The sequence below is a fragment of the Procambarus clarkii genome, chromosome 35 (assembly GCF_040958095.1).
Source record: "Procambarus clarkii isolate CNS0578487 chromosome 35, FALCON_Pclarkii_2.0, whole genome shotgun sequence".
In the NCBI taxonomy this organism is placed as follows: domain Eukaryota; kingdom Metazoa; phylum Arthropoda; class Malacostraca; order Decapoda; family Cambaridae; genus Procambarus; species Procambarus clarkii.
Window position 1 is genome coordinate 13742805 of NC_091184.1, and position 17504 is coordinate 13760308.

General features: G+C 39.1%; 1 long non-coding RNA gene across 1 annotated transcript; it reads left to right on the forward strand.

Moving 5' to 3' along the window:
• Positions 1-265: 265 nt before the first annotated feature.
• LOC138371366 (uncharacterized) lies at positions 266-10245 on the forward strand. Its single transcript, XR_011230417.1, has 4 exons — positions 266-387; positions 4687-4846; positions 5538-5644; positions 8139-10245. It is a non-coding gene; the product is annotated as an uncharacterized lncRNA (long non-coding RNA).
• Positions 10246-17504: the final 7259 nt, after the last annotated feature.

Sequence of the window (17504 nt, forward strand, 5' to 3'; positions counted from 1 at the left end):
GGACAGATGTAATAGAACACATGGCCACGTCCCCACCAGACATAAATATCTCTTTGATATCCCCAGAGTCAAACTTAATCTATGTAAACACTCTATGTAAATAAAGGGACCTAGTCTATGGAACTCACTCCCTTATAATGATTTGAAAAGCTGTCCAACTTCTGCCATATTCAAAAATAAAACCAAAAAGTACCTGTAGTACTTTTTAAGTACGAGGGAGTAATGCGCAAAGCGTCCCTCACCTGTGACGTCACAGCGTCACCTGACGCCATATCAACACATCGGCCATTTTGTCGTCAGTTCAGTCATGGCGAGGACTAACCCTTCATGCAAACTGCACCTACTATCAAGAAGAAGAAGATTTTGTGTTCCACCGATAGTATTATCGTAAGTAAGCACTTATATTTTATATTTTATTAAATTAATTGATTCTATTTTTCTGTAATAAAGGTCCAAAGGGTTGTTAAGGAACAAGGGTGTAGCGATACCGACGCTCAGTGCGCTCAACTCACACCAAAGTATCACCTGTGTAGCTTCTGTAATTAGTGTTAATTAGTTATGCTATAAGATAATGAAGCGAGTATAAGATTAACTCGCTACAAGGGTACTGTGTTGGGAGGTGAGGGCTGTTACTGGTGTCTGTGGGGATGTGAGGACTTGTACCAACCACTATCACCACCAGTACCTTGTCTTGCATCCTGCTTAGTATTCCTATCGAGATATGAAGTATTATTGCATTCATATAATTATTCATTCATTGTCATTACTATTTTTATGGGCTATGTTCTGTTACCCTAATGCTTTTTACCCCTGGGCATGTCCATTTACTCTCCAGCCCTTCACAAGCCACTGCTGCACCCCCTCCATGCCCATACTTACTGTGCTTATTCTTACAGGACTGCACTGCATTATGTGGTGCTTACTGCCTGGACACCTTGATACATGCATTATAGGGTTCTGGTAGTTGTTCTACTCACCAAGCCCTTCCAAGGCCAGGCTTGACATGTGAGAGCTTGGTCCAACAGGCTGTTGCTTGGACAGGCCCCTCAGGCCCACATATCCACCACAGCCTTGTTTGTCCGGCACTTCAAAATCAAATGTTTATTTACGTAAGGTACATACATATTTTTAGGTAAGGTACTCTTTATTTGGGTAAATTTATCTTCGTAGTATTTAGCTTTGGCTCGTCTAATTATCTTGGATAGCAATAACGAGTAATTCTTTGAGAATTCTTTGGAGACAATTCCTAACCTATACTTCTCCCAACCTATACTTCTTCTCAAGGTCATCTTCACTTCTTGAAGATGTTCAGGTTTTCTCTTGAAGATGTCGACGGTTGTTCCAGCAATACTGTATTTCTTTTATTGCTGAAAACCTGTTTTCAGCCATAAAAAAATAATCCTGAATCCAGAAAAAAATCCCTTTTGTATCGTCTGGAAATTTTCAAATATTGCTGATCAAACCTGAGTCTAAATTATTTGTATATATTATGAATTACAGAGGTCCCAGGACAGGGTTTTTAGGCACTCCACTTACATTTTCCCACTCTGACTTAACCCCCATTTATACAAACTCAGTCTTATCTTTTAGCTAATAATTTATTGTACACACCATACTCAGCCTGTGTAGGGTAGTTTATTGTGCATGTGTAGTATATATATTTGTGTAGTATATTTGGTATATTTAATGCCTCTAACCTCTCCTCATAGTTCTTGTCCTTCAGTTCTGGGAGCCACTTAGTAGCATGTCTTTGCACCTTTTCCAGTTTGTTTATGTGCTTCTTAAGATATGGGCACCATACAACCGCTGCATATTCCAACTTTGGTCTAACAAAAGTCGTGAACAATTTCTTGAGTATTTCGCCATCCATGCATTTAAAAGCTCTGAATATTATCCTTTACCTGCAATTGGTTGTTGCTGTATTTATAGAATATGATTTGTTCTACTTTACATTTGTTTGTTCCTTTTTTTCAAAATTTCTTTCTGCCTCTCTCCTCACTGCCGTGTAGTTGTTTCTCTTTGTATTACTGGTATGTTTGGGGGTTTGGCCTCTTCGTATATTGATTCCATTTTTGTGTCTTTTGGTCTCTGTCCGTCTTGAAATTTCAGTTGAACAAATCCTGTTTCCTAGTTCTGCATCTTTGTTTTGGTATAAATGTTTTTGTTCCTTTATCATATATTTCACAAAATTGACATACTGTGCATTAATTCATCTCAATTACTTCCTTTCCTAACAGCAAGCCTTTCCAGTAAAATTCTTTGAATTCTTTTCTGACTTCTGGCCTAATGTTTGTTTTATCCTAGTGTGTATGATGCCTAGCGTGTGTCTGGTGCCTGTTGTGTTAAACCGAAGATAAATGCATAAGTATAGGTCAGTAATTTCTCCAGCTTTGAAAGGGGCTTTCATTATGCAGCAGTATTCCACTCTAGAGAGCACTAGCGTCTTGAAAACTATCATCATCGGTATAGCATCTCTAGTGTGAAAAGTTCTTGTTATCTATCCTGTCATTTTTCTTGCAGTTGTGACGGCTACTTTATTGTGTTCTTTAAATGTAAGGCCTTCTGACATCAGTACACCCAAATCCTTTACGTTGCTTTTCCGTTCAATGTTATGATTTGACTGAGTTTTGTAAGTGGTTTCCGTTTTTATATTTTTTATTTTTTCCGTAGCGCATGAGCTGAAACTTATGTTCGTTAATCACCATGTTATTTTCTGTAGCCCATAGAAAGACCTGATTTACATCTGATTGGAGGTTTGCCGTGTCCTCTATGTTGCCTACTCTCGTGAAGATTCTAGTGTCATCTGCAAAGGATGATCAAGTACTATAGGTTGTGTCCTTGTCTATGTCCGATATGAGGATGAGAAAAAGTATTGGAGCAAGCACAGTACGCTTGGGGACTGAGCTCTTTACGGTTGATGGTCCAGATTTTATTTTGTTGACTACTACACATTGGGTTCTATTAGTCAGGAAGTTGTATATCCATCTGCCTATTTTTCCGGTAATTCCTTTTGAACGCATTTTATGTGCAATAACACAATGGTCACATTTGTCAAAGGCTTTTTTTTGTCAAAGCGTTTTGTTTGTCTTCCATGGCATCTAGTGCCATGTCAGAGTGGTCCAGCAACTGTGATAGGCAAGAGCGCCCTGTTCTGAAACCATGTTGTCTGGGGTTATGGAGATGCTGTGATTCCATGTATTTTGTGATCTTACTTCTTAGCATTCTCTCAAAGATTTTTATGATGTGCGATGTTAGTGCTATCGGTCTGTAGTTTTTTGCCTCTGCCTTATTTCCTCCTTTATGGGGCGGTGCTATCTCTGCGGTTTTTAGTATGTCAGGGACAATGCCAGTATCTTGGCTTTGTCTCCAAAGAATGTGAAGGGCCTGCGATAACGTTTTTTACAGTTCTTGATGAATATAGAGTTCCAAGAGTCAGGGCCTGGTGCAGAGTGCATAGGCATACTGTCTATGGCTTCTTCAAAATCCAGTGGGGATAGGATCACATCTGATTTATGATTTGATGTTGGTATCATATCCATGAAAAATTCATTTGGGTTATCAATCAGATGGATGGAGAGCTACACTCGTGGTGTCCCATTTTCCCAGCACTCTTTGTCATATAATGCTTTGAAACTTTTGACGGATTTGGCCTCCACCACCTTCTCACCTAACATGTTCCAACCGTTTACCATTCTGTTTGCAAAAGTGAATTGTCTTACATTTCTTCGGCATCTTTGTTTAGTTCGTTTAAATCTATAACCTCTTGTTCTTGAAATTCCAGGTCTCGGGAAATCTTCCCTGTCAAGTTTATCAATTCCTGTTACTGTTTTGTACGTAGTGATCATATCTCCTCTTTTCCTTCTGTCTTCAAGTTTGGAATATTTAATGCCTCTAATGTCTCCTCATAAATCCTGCCCTTCAGTTTTGGTATGAATGTTTGTGTGCCTTCATCGTATATTTTGCAAAATATGGAATACATCTCATTTACTTTACTTTAAGAATATGGTTCGATCAATTAAAAACCCTCTTGTTCAAATTGCAAAGAGACTGAAAGAGATGCAGCATGCTCAATGGATTATATATTAGTGATTATTATTAGGATTATATATTAGTGAATCATATTAGTGATTCAATTATTATGGTCATAAAACAATAAACAAATAGTTTTGGTGTTATTACACTCTATTCACAGGTTATATATAAGTATCTGCATGTTTTGTTCACCATTACAAACCACTAAGTTGGTTTGATTTTTGTTGAGATTGTTATTTATGATAAGATTCCTTACGTTATCTGAGAATGAAGCTATGTCGGTATTGGGAAATCTATAGATGGCACTTATAGTCAAGGAGGATTTAAGGGATTTACTGGAGAACTTGGCAAAGGTATATTCACAATAGTCGTCTCTATTACTAATGAGACTATTGCAGATGAAGGTATCTTTGTAAGATATTGCTATGCCACCTCCTTTTTTTATTAGGCCTGCAGTTGTGAATGGCTTTATTATCACCTTCATTGTATTATCACCTGACCTAATGCGGGTATAAAATCAACTAATATATATATATATATATATATATATATATATATATATATATATATATATATATATATATATATATATATATATATATATATATATATTCAAAATTCGTCAGTGTACTACATTTTTGTTGTTGCTTTTAGGTGATGCTTTTAACCAGTGTACGTGGGTCTGATTGTGAAACCACAGTTCGAAGAATAATGAAGATATGAACAAACGGCCTGTGGTCACTATACAGTCTGGAAGGGCAAAAGAAGAAATTGGCATTTCTACAAAAACAAGAACTATATAATGTTATTTTAAGTAAGTAACCAAAAAATTAAATAATTTTTTTAAAGTTTAAAATTCACTTAAAAATGTAAATTTTAAGTTAAAAAATTTTAACCAAAAAACTTGATATTTTTCATATTTGGAACCATTCCATAATCCCAAGCATAAATGATTATATTTCTATCACTTGCTCTTAAGATTGTTTCATTTAATAGAGGTTGGGCATAATTGTTCTCTGCTGCTAATAGAACTGACTGACTTAGCTATAGGAAAATGTAAAATTAATTGGTTTATCCATTACAGTATTTTGCAGTTTATTTCATGATCCTGTGCTTAATACTTGCATAAATAGTAGATTACAAAATGCATTTTTATATCATTAGTATTGAATAATAATAATGCAAATAATTGACTTATAAATGATGTACAATTAATTGGTAGGTGATATTATATTATTAATATTTTTTCATTCTTGCAAAGCCTTAACAAAGTCATTAACATGTTAATATAAACTTGATCACCTTCCACTTATTTTCTCATGTGCTACCTACATGTACAAAACCTTATTCCTAAATGCATATTTTGTTCTGAAACTTGTCCTTTATATGTTGTGTATCACCATCTCTGGAGAGTTTTATCTGATTGATGTATAAATTACTTTTAATTTTACAGAATATTATTGTTATACTGAATTTATTATTATATAAATAACTTAATTTTACAGAATCATCTATCAACGCACATCCACAAGTTGAGGAGGAGGATGTGACCTTCCAGATTTCTCAAGTACTGAAACATAGACCAAACAGGCCTGGTGGATCTAGGTACAAGGTAAAATAATTTAATTTTTTTTTTTTTTTTTTTTACTAATTGTCCGATATATATATATATATATATATATATATATATATATATAAATATATATATAATGTGTCGTACCTAGTAGCCAGAACGCACATCTCAGCCTACTATGCAAGGCCCGATTTGCCTAATAAGCCAAGTTTTCTTGAATTAATGTTTTTTCGACTACCTAACCTAACATTTTCAGCTACCTAACCTAACCTATAAAGATAGGTTAGGTTCGGTCATATATATCTATTAATTTTAACTCCAATAAAAAAAGAATTGACCTCATACATAATGAAATGGATAGCTTTATCATTTCATAAGAAAAAAAATAGAGAAAATATATTAATTCATGAAAACTTGGCTTATTAGGCAAATCGGGCCTTGCATAGTAGGCTGAAAAGTGCGTTCTGGCGACTAGGTACGACATATATATATATATATATATATATATATATATATATATATAAATATAAATATAATGTAATATAATATAATATAATATAATATAATATAATATAATATAATATAATATTATATAATATAATATAATATAATATAATATAATATAATATGTCTGTGTGTGTGTGTGTGTAATTACCTAAGTGTAGTTAAAGGATGAGACCGTCTTCCCAGCACTCTTTGCCATATAACGCTTTGAAACTACTGACAGTCTTGGCCTCCACCACCTACTCACCTAACTTGTTCCAACCGTCTACCACTCTATTTGCGAAAGTGAATTTTCTTATATTTCTTTAGCATCTGTGTTAAGCTAGTTTCAATCTATGACCTCCTGTTCTTGAAGTTCCAGGTCTCAGGAAATCTTCCCTGTCGATTTTATCAATTCCTGTTACTATTTTGTATGTAGTGATCATATCACCTCTTCTGTCTTTTAGTTTTGGCATATTTAATGCCTCTAACGTCTCCTCGTAGCTCTTGCCCTTCAGTTCTGGGAGCCACTTAGTAGCATGTCTTTGCACCTTTTCCAGTTTGTTGATGTGCTTCTTAAGATATGGGCCAACTTCTGTTGTTGGGCACCACACAACAGCTGCATATTCTAGCTTTGGCGTAACAAAAGTCATGAACAATTTCTTTAGTATATCACCATCCATGTATTTAAACGCAATTCTAAAGTTAGAAAGCGTAGCATAGGCTCCTCGCACAATATTCTTTATGTGGTTCTCAGGTGATAGTTTTCTATCTAGAACCACCCCTAGATCTCTTTCTTTATCAGAATTCTTTAAAGATTTCTCACATAATGTATAGGTTGTGTGGGGTCTATGTTCTCCTGTTCCACATTCCATAACATGGCATTTATTAACATTAAATTCCATTTGCCAAGTGGTGCTCCATATACTTATTTTATCCAGGTTTTCTTGAAGGGCATGACAATCATCTAAATTTCTTATCCTTCCTATTATCTTAGCATCATCAGCAAACATGTTCATGTAATTCTGTATACCAACTGGTAGATCATTTATGTAGACAATAAACATCACTGGTGCAAGAACTGAACCCTGTGGTACTCCACTTGTGACATTTCTCCAGTCCGATACATTGCCTCTGATTACTGCCCTCATTTTTCTATGTCAGAAAATTTTTCATCCATATTAGAAGCTTACCTGTCACCCCTCCAATATTTTCCAGTTTCCAGAACAACCTCTCTATGTGGAACTGTCGAATGCCTTTTTTAGGTCCAGATAGATGCAGTCAACCCAACCATCTCTTTCCTGTAATATATCTGTTGCTCGATCATAGAAACTGAGTAAATTCGATACACAGGATCTTCCAAATCGAAAACCATACTGTCTGTCTGAAATTATATCATTTCTCTCCAGGTGTTCTACCCATTTAGTTTTAATTATTTTTTCCAATATTCCAATTCCAATTTTTTCCAATAATGTGTGTGTGTGTATGTATATTTGTGTTGTTGAATATGACCGAAAGTCATAGTCTTTCTGCCCCTCTCCTTACTGCTATTGTTGTTTCTCGCATCTGTGTATTGCTTGTATGTTTGGGCAATTTTTCCCCTTTTCCTAGTTCTGCATCTCTGCTTTAGTATAAATTTTGTTGTGCCATTATCATATATTTCACAAAACTTGACATACATCTCATTTACTTCATGTCCTAACAGAAAGTGTTTGTCAAATTCCTTAAGGAAATATCTGAGTTCCCCATAATGACCTCTCCACAAGTCAGGTTTTTCAACTGCTTCAAGCTCATTTTCTTCCAGATTATAATGCATTGCATACTTTATTCCCAAAAAGACATGGTCACTTTTATATAAATTACACACACAAACTTTTTATATATATATATATATATATATATATATATATATATATATATATATATATATATATATATATATATATATATATATATATATATATATATATATATATATATATATAAGTTTGTGTGTGTGTAATTTATATAAATAAATAATTAAATATTAATTTTGTTAATATCTTTTCAGGGAAAACTTGCAAGTACAATTCGTATACAAGAGAGGCAACAAGAGCCAGAGGATGTCTACTAAGAAAATATATAAGTCTTTATCCTCACACTCTTGATATATGGTCTTCTCTGGTCTCTTTATTTTCTCTCCTCACAAATGTCCCCTTTTTTTATTTCTTTTACGTTTCTCTCCTGTTTTTCTTAACTTTTAATCTCTCCTTTCCTCCTCTCTTCTAACACCTCTCGTTTCCTGTCTCTTCTAGCTTCTCTCTTCCTTTACTTTTTATATTTGTGGTATTCATTTATGTCATTTTTATCTTGTATATTTTTCTTGCATCTTTTTCTTATCTTGTGTTTCTCTTCCCCTTCTCTTCAATGATTTCTCATTTCTCTCCTCTCTCTGTTGTTTCTGTTCTGTCTTCTCTCTCCTTGCCTTAATTTTGTTCTGTCTCCTCTTTTGTTGTGTGTGTGTCTTTCTGTCTCTGTCTGTCTCTCTCTTTCTCTCTCTCTCTCTCTCTCTCTCTCTCTCTCTCTCTCTCTCTCTCTCTCTCTCTCTCTCTCTCTCTCTCTCTCTCTCTCTCTCTCTCTCTCTCTCTCTCTCTCTCTCTTTCTTTCTCTTTCTTTCTCTTTCTTTCTCTTTCTCTCGCTCTCTCTGGCTCTCTTGCTCTTTCTCTCTCTCTCTCTCTGGCTCTCTCTCTCGCTCTCTCTCTCTCTCTCTCTCTCTCTCTCTCTCTCTCTCTCTCTCTCTCTCTCTCTCTCTCGCTCTCTCTCTCTCTCTGGCTCTCTTGCTCTCTTGCTCTCTCTCTCTCTGGCTCTCTCTCTCTCTCTGGCTATCTTGCTCTCTCTCTGGCTCTCTCTCTCACTCTCTCTGGCTCTCTTGCTCTCTCTCTCTCTCTGGCTCTCTCTCTCTCTCTCTGGCTCTGGCTCTCTCTCTGGCTCTGGCTCTCTCTGGCTCTGGCTCTCTCTCTCTCTCTGGCTCTGGCTCTCTCTCTCTCTCTGGCTCTGGCTCTCTCTCTCTGGCTCTGGCTCTCTCTCTCTCTCTGGCTCTCTCTCTCTCTGGCTCTCTCTCTCTCTCTGGCTCTCTCTTTCTCTCTCTTTCTCTCTGGCTCTCTCTCTCTCTATGGCTCTCTCTCTCTGGCTCTCTCTCTCTCTTTCTCTAGCTCTCTCGCTCTCTCTGGCTCTCGCTCTCTCTGGCTCTCGCTCTCTCTGGCTCTCGCTCTCTCTCTCTCTCTCTCTCTCTCTGGCTCTCTCTCTCTCTGGCTCTCTCTCTCTCTCTGGCTCTGGCTCTCTCTCTGGCTCTGACTCTCTCTCTCTCTGGCTCTGGCTCACGCTCTCTCTCTCTGGCTCTCTCTCTCTCTGGCTCTGGCTCTCTCTCTCTCTGGCTCTCTCTCTCTCTGGCTCTCTCTTTCTCTCTGGCTCTCTCTCTCTCTCTCTCTCTGGCTCTGGCTCTCTCTCTCTCTCTGGCTCTGGCTCTCTCTCTCTCTGGCTCTGACTCTCTCTCGCTCTCTGGCTCTGACACTCTCTCGCTCTCTGGCTCTCTCTTTCTCTGGCTCTGTGGCGCTCTCTCTCTGGCTCTCATATTTCATTTGATTTAAAAATGTCTGAGATTTTTACTTAATCTAAGTTATATTGCATGGTGCTAATATGAATATTATACATGACTTTTTTCTTTTCTTTCTCTCTCTCTCTTTCTCCCTTTCTTTCTTTCTCTTTCTTTCCTTCTCTCTCTTTTTCTTTCTCTTTCTACATGAATATTATACTTGACTGTGTTTACATTCACTTGTAGATTTTTATTTTTAGTTAATTAGTCCTAAACTTTTGATTAATAGATTTTTATTATTAGTCATAGAAAAACTATAGTGTTATATGTATACTCGGAAAATTTTACTTGTTTTAGTTTTAAGTAACAATAACTGCTTGTAACGTCAGACTGATCTCAGCATGACATGAATCACAGGCTGCTTGATCACAAAATCTATTGTGTTCACATATTGCATATATAGATTTTTATAGATTTTTAAATTTTTACTTTTATATTCTGTAATAGATATAGTCTATATATTTCGAGCTATTACATATATTTTGTTGTATTACTCATTCTTAATTAAATAAATATAATATTTTAATTCTCTTTTTGTACCCTATTTATTTGTAATTTGCACATACATATATAGGATGTCCATTTCTTTCTCAGATATGTCTTCTTTCTTTCTCTCCCTTTCTATTTCAGATATGAATTAAAAAATTATTATACCCTAATTTACCCTAAACGTTTTAATGTAGGTAATTAAAAGATTATAAAAAAGTTTTTAGAAATGTTAATTATTTACGTTCTAAGGTTGTATATAAAAGTTCTCAAAAAACCTTTTCTAAACGTAATTATAAACGTGCTGAAAACAATGAAATGTCGTTTTTAGGATGTTTTAAAAACATGAAAATGTTTGCTGGGTACATCACCACCATGTGTCTTACAGGCACACTCACCCATGGTACATCACCACCATGTGTCTTACATGCAGGCACACTCTCTCATGACACATCACAACAATGTGTCTTACAGGCACACTCTCCCACAGTACATCACCACCATGTGTCTTACAGGCACACTCTCCCATGGTACATCACCACCATGTGTCTTACAGGTACACTCACCCATGGTACATCACCACCATGTGTCTTACAGGTACACTCACCCATGGTACATCACCACCATGTGTCTTACAGGTACACTCACCCATGGTACATCACCACCATGTGTCTTACAGGCACACTCTCCCATGGTACATCACCACCATGTGTCTTACAGGCACACTCTCCCATGGTACATCACCACCTTGTGTCTTACAGGTACACTCACCCATGGTACATCACCACTATGTGTCTTACAGGCACACTCTCCCATGGTACATCACCACCATGTGTCTTACAGGCACACTCTCCCATGGTACATCACCATGTGTCTTACAGGCACACTCTCCCATGGTACATCACCATATGTGTCTTACAGGTACACTCACCCATGGTACATCACCAATATGTGTCTTACAGGCCCACTCTCCCATGGTACATCACCACCATGTGTCTTACTGGCACACTCTCCCATGGTACATCACCACTATGTGTCTTACAGGCACACTCACCCATGGTACATCACCACCATGTGGCTTACATGCAGGCACACTCTCTCATGACACATCACAACAATGTGTCTTACAGGCACACTCTCCCACAGTACATAACACAGCAGCATCATACATGTAACACAGCATCAACATGGGTTCAGGGATGGTAAATCCTGCCTCACAGGGCTAATTGAATTCTACGACCAGGCAACAAAAATCAGGCAAGAAAGAGAAGGGTGGGCAGACTGCATATTTTTGGATTGTCAGAAAGCCTTTGATACAGTACCACACAAGAGGCCAGTGAAAAAGCTGGAGATGCAGGCTGGAATGAAAGGGAAGGTACTCCATTGGATAAGAGAGTACCTAAACAACATGAGACAACGAGTCACTGTGAGGGGTGAGGTCTCGGATTGACGTGACGTCACAAGTAGAGTCCCGCAGGGGTCAGTCCTTGGACCAATACTGTTTCTGATATATATATATGTAAATGATCTCCCAGAGGGTATTTAATCGTTTCTCTCAATGTTTGCTGATGATGCAAAAATTATGAGGAGGATTGAAACAGAGGATGATAGTAAGAGGCTACAGGACGACGTAGACAGACTGAATAAATGGTCCAACAAATGGCTGCTTAAGTTTAACCCGAGTAAATGCAAAGTAATGAAACTAGGCGATGGAAACAGGAGGCCAGACACAGGATACAGAATAGGAGATGAGGTACTTAATGAAAAGGAAAGAGAGAGAAAGATCTAGTAACTGATATCACACCAAACCTGTCTCCTGAAGCCTACATAAAAAGAATAACGTCTGCGGCGTATGCGAGGCTGGCTAACATCAGAACAGCCTTCAGGAACCTGTGTAAGGAATCGTTCAGAATCTTGTATACCACATACGTAAGACCAATCCTGGAGTATGCGGCCCCAGCATGGAGCCCGTTCCTTGTCAAGCACAAGACGAAGCTGGAAAAAGTTCAGAGGTATGCCACTAGACTAGTCCCAGAACTAAGAGGCATGAGTTACGAGGAAAGGCTACGGGAAATGCACCTTACGACACTGGAAGACAGATAGTGAGGTGGAGAAATAATCCCTACCTACAAAATCCTCAGAGGAATTGACAGGGTAGACAAGGATAAACTATTCAACACTGGTGGTACGCGAACAAGGGGACACAGGTGGAAACTGAGAACCCAAATGAGCCACAGGGACATTAGAAAGAACATTTTCAGTGTCAGAGTAGTTAACAGGTGGAATACATTAGGCAGAGATGTGGTGGAGGCTGACACCATACACAGTTTTAAATGTCGATATGATAGAGCCCAGTAGGCTCAGGAATCTATTCACCAGTTGATTGACAGTTGAGAGGAGGGGCCCAAAGAGCCAAAGCTCAACCCCCCGCAAGCACAAATAGGTGAGTACCACCATGTGTCTTACAGGCACACTCTCCCATGGTACATCACCACCATGTGTCTTACAGGCACACTCTCCCATGGTACATCACCACCATGTGTCTTACAGGCACACTCTCCCATGGTACATCACCACCATGTGTCTTACAGGCACACTCTCCCATGGTACATCACCACCATGTGTCTTACAGGCACACTCTCCCATGGTACATCACCACCATGTGTCTTACAGGCACACTCTCCCATGGTACATCACCACCATGTGTCTTACAGGCCCACTCTCCCATGGTACATCACCACCATGTGTCTTACAGGCACACTCTCCCATGGTACATCACCACCATGTGTCTTACAGGCACACTCTCCCATGGTACATCACCACCATGTGTCTTACAGGCACACTCTCCCATGGTACATCACCACCATGTGTCTTACAGGCACACTCTCCCATGGTACATCACCACCATGTATCTTACAGGCACACTCTCCCATGGTACATCACCACCATGTGTCTTACAGGCACACTCTCCCATGGTACATCACCACCATGTATCTTACAGGTGAGCACATGAAGGTGAACACATCTAGGTGAGCACATCTAGGTGAGCACATCTAGGTGAGCACATCTAGGTGAGCACATCTAGGTGAGCACATCTAGGTGAGCACATCTAGGTGAGTACCTCTAGGTGAGCACCTCTAGGTGAACACATCTAGGTGAGCACATCAACTGTGCCTATAATCTTACTGTTTATAGGCATAGATGATCACCTAGATGTGCTCACCTAGACGTGATCACATATACCACGGTCGTGTGTAGTGATTATTTAGTGTCAGAGTGGTTGACAAATGGTATACATTAGGAAGTAATTTGGTGGAGGCTGACTCCATACACAGTTTCAAGTGTAGATATGATAGAGCCCAATAGGCTCAGGCACCTGTACACTACCGCAAGCACAAATAGATGAGTACCTTCATGTGCTCATTTAGTTGTTCTCACTCTAATTATCAGTCTTTCATCTTGTTTATTACTTAAGTATTACTGATACCTTAATTGATTTTGAAATGTTCATGTTTGTTTTAGTAATGATAGCAAGGTAGGAACCCCAGTTGAAAGATTAGAGAAGACAGGTATACATCAGTATATATGACGAATACATTAGGTTAAGATTTTTCTTTTATTTAGCATACACGAATGCATATGCACATGTTGTGAGTTTAGCAACATATGTGAATGGCGTTTTGTGAGTGTTGCAACACAGAAATGAGGAGTTGTGAGTGTTGTAACACAGAAAAAAACATTTTGGAACACTCACTGATATTATGGAAGTTATGTGGTTGCAATAAGGTATTCCTGACTGGTGTAACACTCACAACACGTTATTCCTGTGTTGTAACGTTGCACATATACCTATAACACCTATAACATGTTATTAGTATGTTGCAGTACTCACAACACATTGTTCTGCATTATGACAATCGCAATCTTCCTGCTTAATGAAGAACTCAACACTCATATGTTCATTCACTTCATCATACATCATCAATTGACAGTTGAGGCCTGAGAAGCAAAAATCCACGAGGAAAAACTATAAGAAAAATATGTAAGGTAAGGCAAGGTAATTATGAGGTAAAGCGCTAGGCCAGTATGCTTATACTGGCCTAGCTATGCTTATAGCTAGCTTATAAACTATGCTTATACTGGTACTCACCAAGTGCTCACCAGCACTTGGAAGGATCATTAAGATGAGCTGGGATGTGAGGACGGAGTGAAGGAACGCTGCCCAACTACTTCGACTTCGGGAAACGAACAAAAACATTTTATAAACATCAAGGATCTGAATATATTTAATCGAAGGAAACTCTACACAGTTGTTCTCTGGAATTCTATAAGGTATATCAAGGTAAACACTTAGTACTTAATAAATATAAAAAATTCGGGACAGGTTGTTTAATGGCATTGATGTGCTCACCTAGGTGTGCTCACCTAGATGTGCTCACCTAGATGTACTCACCTAGGTGTGCTCACCTAGATTTGCTCACCTAGGTGTGCTCACCTAGATGCACTCACCTAGATGTGCTCACCTAGATGTACTCACCTTGGTGTGCTCACCTAGGTGTGCTCACTGTTACGGACCCGAGCCCAACGTCGTAGCACGGAGCTGTGACGACAACGCCATCTGTGAGTCGGCTCCCGAAACCCCCTCCAAATGGGCGGCGCCATCTAGCGAGGGCGGGATATACTGGCCACAGGGGCTGGTTTCCCGTCTTAATCAGCTCGTGACATAGCCGCTGCTGACCTCTGGTGAGGTGGTGCTTAGACAGCAACGCCATCTATGGAGAGGATAGGTGGACGTTTGTGTCTAAGCCTGTAAGTGAGGTGCCCTAGAGTGTCCCTAGTACTGATGACGTGTCTTGATTACAGAATCGACCTGGGACTGCTGTATTGGACAATGGGGCAGTCTACCCAAGGCAGCCATAGTCTCTCCACGTGTTTGCTGCAGAAACTGTGAGTCACCCCCTGGACGAACACTGTTGAGTGTGTTAGCCTGCCTGTGACGTGGCAGTACCAGGAATCGTCTTATCTGGGGGCTGGCTGGTAGGAGAGACTGGCCACTGTGGTGCAGAGAGAGGAGAGTGATCTGCGGAATCACACGAGGCTCCTGCCTAGGGCTCGCAGCCCTAGTATCGATCGTGGAGTGGCCTACACAGCGGAGCTGATCGGAACCTGCCAGTTACAGGCTGGATTTGTGGTTGGAGGCTTCCACGACGGTGCACCCAGTGGGACTGTGATTTGGCTGGCCTGTGGCCGGGGTAGATTCGCCGAGAGAATCTGAGGATTCATCGTGGGCCACGACGAAGAGAACCAGGGCTACTCATCTTGAGCACCGTGGAGCGTCCTGTGTCTTCAGAGGAAGACAATTCTGTACATTAGAGTGTATTTATAACCCCGTGTGACTGATTGCTATTTATTTATAGTGGTGGTGAAATAATATATTTAAATTAGTGCATTTGTATCCCTTCCCCTTGAATTTACTTGCGTTACGGAACACACCCCTTGAAAGCCACTACTAACTTGGGGCCGGATTCCCAAATTCTAATAACACCAGAAAAGAACCCGGTTACGCCCCAGTAGGGCCGTAACACTCACCTAGATGTGCTCACCTAGATGTGCTCACCTAGATGTGCTCACCTAGATGTGCTCACCTAGATGTGCTCACCTAGGTGTGCTCACCTAGATGTGCTCACCTAGATGTGCTCACCTAGATGTGCTCACCTAGATGTGCTCACCTAGATGTGCTCACCTAGGTGTGCTCACCTAGATGTACTCACCCTAGTTATCAGTGTTAAATATTATCGAAAATTATAGCTGATTTTTTACTTTCAATTTAATTTTCTAGTAATGATCACATAGCAGGAATTTTATCTGTATGATTAGAAAAAATAAAATACAGTGTATTTGGCGTTTATGGGTTTAATTTTTATTTTACTTCTAGTTCGCCGCAAGTGCAGAAAGAAAGAAACAACAGATCGATGGAACTTGACGTCATAGTGTGTTCAAACTCATAAGATTCCAATTCTTGCCCTAAACTTTTAACAAAAAAGTTCCTCAAGTTATTTTTCTATTTTGAAGACTTCAAACAATTTATAATAATAGCTACGGTAATTATGGTAATATTCTGTCAATAGTTGAGGCATTAAGGTAATATTTATGGTAAAGACTTGTATATTCCTTTTGTGTACAGAGGAAATATTGGTATATTTCTAACACAATCTCACGGGAGTCATTATATTATTGATTATATTTATCTATTGATGCTTGAGAAAAGGAATCTATAATGAGAACGGAGTTATGAACGATAATCTACTTGCACACAAACAACATATATTGAGACATTCACACATGTTGTGAGCTTCACAACAGCAACGGAATAGCGTGTTGTGAGCGTTGCAGTACATGAGTGAGTTGTTATTGTTGCAACACAGAAATAATGTGTTGTGAGTGTTGCAACACATGACTAACATATTTGTTGTGAACGTTGCAACATAAAATAATATACTGTGAGAGTAGCATCACGTTATTTCTGCGTTGCAATGGTGCAACACTCACCACATAATATCCCTGTGTTGCAATGGTGCAACACTCACCACATAATATCTCTGTGTTGCAATGGTGCAACACTCACCACATAATATCTCTGTGTAGCAATGGTGCAACACTCACCACATAATATCCCTGTGTTGGAATGGTGCAACACTCACCACATAATATCCCTGTGTTGCAATGGTGCAACACTCACCACATAATATCCCTGTGTTGCAATGGTGCAACACTCACCACATAAAATCCCTGTGTTGCATCATTCAAACCCCATTATTTCTGTGTCGCAACACGTTATTGCATGCAACATTCCTGTCCGTTGCACGCAACATTCAAAACACGTTATTCCTGTCCGCTGCAACATTCACGATACGTTATTCTTGTATTACAACGCTGCAACACTCACAACACAATATTACTGTGTTGCAGCGTTCATAATACTTTATTTCTGCGTTGCATTATTCACAACACTTTTGTTCCATGGTGCAACACTCACAACTTACCACTCCAGTGTTGCAACACGCACAACGGGTTATTTTAGCGGTGCAACTCTCACAACACGCTAATCTTGTGTTGCAATGATGTAACACTCACAATCTATAATTTATGCGTGCAACACTTACAGAACGTCATTTCTGTGTTGCACTACTCACAAAATGTCATTTATGTGTTGTAACACTCACAACACGTTATTCCTGTGTTGCATCGCTGCATCACTCACAACATGTTATTGCTGTGTTTCAACACTCATAAGACGTT